Raw genomic sequence first — 4,848 nt, 5'->3', positions numbered from 1 at the left:
TACTCCCGATGACAGATGAATGAACTGACTCTTCCCATTGTCAACTGCAGCACTCACGAAAGCTGACCCTGCTCCTCATCTAGGCAGCACAGTAGAGCTGACCTTTCGGCAGAGGCTTTGGTGAGAGCCCTGAGTCTGTGAGAGAAGGATAACTGACCACACCCCCTTATGTGCCATGTTGTAGAAAGGGCAAGGGAAAGATGCTCTCACCACCTTAACCCTGCCACCTGCAGAGGATGAGGTAGCTGTTTTCTCCCTTAGCAGCTGCAGTTCTGGAGCGAGTGGATCCTATACCTTTCCTGGGGAGTACTGTGGAGCTGCCCTTGTTGGCAGATGTGTGGGTGAGCTGGTCGCAGTGTTGTGAGCATGGGAGAGCTCTTCCCATCATTCATCTGTCATGTGGCAGCGTGAGCAGGGTAGAGTGTCTGTCTACTCTGTGCCATCAACACCCGAGGCAGGTGGGAGAGTTAGCCCTGTGGTCATAAGAGCAAGAAAGCTGTCCCTCGACTTTATCAGCTGCAGTACTTGGGAGAGTGGCCCCCTATATCTCACATGGGCAACATGGTCATGCTGGAGCTGAAGGTAGAGGTGTGGGAGAACCAACCCCGAAAACTTGAAAGTTGGAGAAACTGTCCCACCCCTTGCTGAAAGGGTTGAACTAACCAGGACCATTATCGGGAGTTGCTCACCCTGGTGGTGAAGACTAGGGAGAGCTGGCAGGTTGAACAGACATGCAACTACCCTGGCCCAGAACCAGAGTTATGTGTTGGCCCGCCCTAACATCCACTCTATCTGTGATCTGCTAGAGCATAGGGGGCCGGCGCATTGCAGACCCAGGGCTGCAGGATCTCTATCACACAGAGCAACAACTGCATCTACAGGAAGAGTCCCGCTGAGGGGCCTGCATTGATGATGAACAGAAACCAGTGGCTTTGAACCAGACCTAGGATTCTTTGCTATGAATGCTGGCATGTAAAACTGTATGGATAAAAGGGTTTACTGCATGATTCATTGTGTCACACTGCAGCTCCTATGATGAGATTTTCCTTTTCTTAATGTGGGATCCTGGTCTGTATTCTGTCAATCATATTTTAAATAAATGCTGATTGCCTAGTAGCCAGGCAGTAAGTGCAGGCAGGAAAACCAGACAAGAATTAGAGGTGGGTCAAAAAGAGCAAGAGAATTCTGGGAAGAAGGAAGTTCCTCTGCAGTCCTGACCCTACCACAGAAGAGGCCAGATGTGACTGCCCCACTAAATAAGATACTGAGCCACATGGGTAACACAGATAAGAATAATGGGCTATATAAGTTATAAGAGTTAATAAGAAGCCTGAGCTAATGGGCCAATCAGTTTATAGTTAATGTAGACCTCTGTGTGTTTTCTTTGGGACTTAAAGATTATGGGAACTGGGCAGGACAGAAAACCTCTTAACAACATTTTCTTCCTTTTTAAAACTTTTCTCTCAAATTTTATTTGGTTTTGTTTTATGGGAGGAGAGGGATGAGTGGGATGAGGGAGGTATAATGCGAAAGACACAAATAATAAATACAAGAAATTTTAAAAAAGACTAAAGGTAGGTACATACCATGACACATCTGTGTCACCTCACACATATACCCAAAGGACTATACTTCTTACTCCACAGACACTTATTCGTTCATCTTCATTGTTGCTCTTCAAAATAGCCAGGAATGGAAATATTCTATATGTCTCTTATGGGATATTTGATCACACTGTGAAGATGTGTCACTGTTTTACCTTACTTGTCTAAGACATCTTCTGACTGGTTCATTAAAGAGCTGAATAGACATTAACTAGGCAGGCAAGGATAGTGGGATTTCTGGGGAGAAAGGGGAACTTCAGGGGGCTGGGACAGAGAGGTGAGGTTCACCAGCAAGATACAAAGAAAGTTGGACAAAAAGTATGGAAGAGAGGTAACAAGACATGTGATAGAATGTAAACTAATATAAACTGATTAATTTCAGTTATAAGAGCTAGTTGTGGACAAGTCTAGGTAAGCTAAGGCCAGGCTTTCATACTAAATAAGTCTCTGCATCATTATTTGGGAGTTGATAGTCTAAAGAATGTCTGACTACAGATGTTTTCCAAGTAATGAATGGATAATAAAATGTGGTAAACATATAGAATAGAATATTATTCAAATGTAAAGAAAAGCAAAATTTGCAGACAAATGAGTAGAGATGGAAATAACACTTTTGTATGAAGTCAGTCATTGAGGTTTCTCTTTCTACTTCTTCACAATCCCATTTAACAAGGAAAAGTAAGTGAAGAAATGCGTACCATAAGCCAGAGGTTTTAAAGTCAGATTTCTCACTCAGAAAGGGAACAACTCTTTATTTTTTGTTTGAAAGTAAAAAGATTTATAGCACAATACTAGGACTGCAGAGATGACTCAGCAGCTAGAGTTCTTTTCTGGCTTGCAGAGGACTGTAAAGGGGGTCTCAGCACTCATGTTGAGTTTTTGTCTCTGGATTCACGATAACCAACACTGTTTTCTTGCTTCTGCACACAGCTGCATACACACAGAAGATCACAATGCACACAGATTTTAGTTATTTTAGTAAAAAAAGGAAATAGAAACTAATCTGATACCCATATGGCTATATATCCTCTGTTATCCAAGTAGAAGTAGGAGAGAATGAGCATCATTCAATAAGAAAGGCAAAAATTGAGAGAAGAATTTTTTGTTCTATTGCAACCCCTGTGAGCATATGTGTTCTATGACTGAGAAATTTGGTTAAATAAATCCATAATTGTTTCCCTTATGTTTAATTTATTTCAAATTACCATGTAAAAAGGCCTGAACCACAGAATGCTCAAAAATTCAGCAATTTTATGCTGCATGTTTGGTTTTCTGGAATGTTTTACTATTTAGATTTAACAGTATCTTGATGTATTTCTTACTATAACTTCATCATTTTTAAGAAAATGACTCATTGTTTAACTGAAGGACCCTTACATACAAATGATTCATTTATCCTGTTATCCTGTAAGCTGCTTTTATTTATTTAATTACGAATTTTTTCTATTGCTATTATCAAATATACTTTTTAATTGACAATAAACAATCGGCTTGGAAACATTGAATAGTCACTTAATATAATACCTCTAGTATATCTTTTCAGTGTCTGTTACACATACTTAAATAGAGAATGTAGTTCTCAAACAAAGAATATTTTAAATGTGAGACAGCACAAGCGATTCTCCAGTTTCCATGATAACTGGTTTTATTGTACATAGCACAGACATACAATGCAAGGAAAAGAATATATCAAAGAAGATATTTTCTCCAAAGTGTCACATCTTGTTTAATCCAAATATTGAATTACAGATGATAACTTTTGAATCTTATTGCCAAAAGAACCAGAAAAGAGAGATTTTAAAGTTTTATTTTGTAGTACAAACTTCAGTAACAATTTAAAAATTTGAATGTCATGCTGGATGACTGGGATGGCATGTTGGTACCTGGTGTCTTCATTTTGCACTTTCTCATGATCAGTTTTTATTTGTACATTCAATGTACTTCTAAACTCCTTATATCAATGTTTGGCAATAATATGCAGCGTTAAATGCAGGTAGAGATAATGCTGTGACTTTATCTACTTTTTCTAAAATATTGCCATGTTTAATCCTTTCAAATAAAATATCAGTGGTACTCGATACTCAGCAATAAATTGATCTAATTTTTTATATTTCTCTATATTCATATGATTTAGGAATCATATTTAAAAGAAAATATTAAAATGCATTTCCATAAAAAATCATATGTAAATTTAGAGTCAGATCAAAGAATATGCTGACTAGCTTTGAAAAATACCTTACTTTATTGTACTTGAAAATTATATATTATTAGCATAAAATATTTCTAGCCTAGAGAATAGTATTAGGTGAAGTATGTCTACAATTTAATTTGCAGAATGGTCTGTGCAGCAACTTTGAGCATTTTTGATACTTCCTCAATCATAATTTGACATGTGTTTCTTAATACCCTGGAAATTAAAAGGATCCTTATGAAGTTCAATAGCAGGGATATGTGGTTCAATACCCACACTTTAAAAAAATAGCGTCTGGACTAAATGTGGTTGAAAAACTTTCTTCTTTTTACAGAAATCTGTGCAATTCCAAAACAAAGTAAATTTGTTTTGCTGAATATGGATTTTTCCCATATAATTTCATATCTCCAAACTTCTCTAAAATTTTAATTGAATGTGTTATGCTTTTTAAAATCAGATTTTCGAATTTTCTAATCTTCAAACTTATTTTACAGGGAATAATCTAGCATTCAAATTTTTTTGGTGAGGTAATGATAGAGTACTTTGAAGTTTTAATACAGAGGAACTTGATTTAAAACAATAAACAGCACACATAAATTCAAATATTTAAGTTATATGGTTTATGATAAAATTAATAAAATTTGTACTTTCTATCAAACTAAAAAAGAATTAAATGATAGCAACAAACATACAAAACAACCTTTGTATAAAAAGGAATCTGATGAACCAGTACTATCCATGGAATATTTCTGCACATTAATTGGTCATCTCCTGCACTTATTTTTAAATGTCAGCCTCTACACCTGTTAGGGATATGTATAAAATTATAAAAGTTCCTTACAGTGTTCTAATTCAGATAATTTTTTACTGATCAGTAACACTGACATCACCCACGAACATTCTCAACATGTTTAATCTAGGCCAAGCTCCAGAATTCTGTGCTTATGTGTGTGTTTTAACAAAATACTCATGTGATGTTGAGTTACATAGAAGTATGAAAAGAGCTTCTATGGAGGACATAGAGATAACTTGTCACTTCAGAGAGAAGCCATG

The sequence above is a fragment of the Microtus ochrogaster genome, chromosome 2, assembly GCF_000317375.1.
Source record: "Microtus ochrogaster isolate Prairie Vole_2 chromosome 2, MicOch1.0, whole genome shotgun sequence".
In the NCBI taxonomy this organism is placed as follows: domain Eukaryota; kingdom Metazoa; phylum Chordata; class Mammalia; order Rodentia; family Cricetidae; genus Microtus; species Microtus ochrogaster.
Note: the sequence above shows the minus strand (reverse complement) of the source record.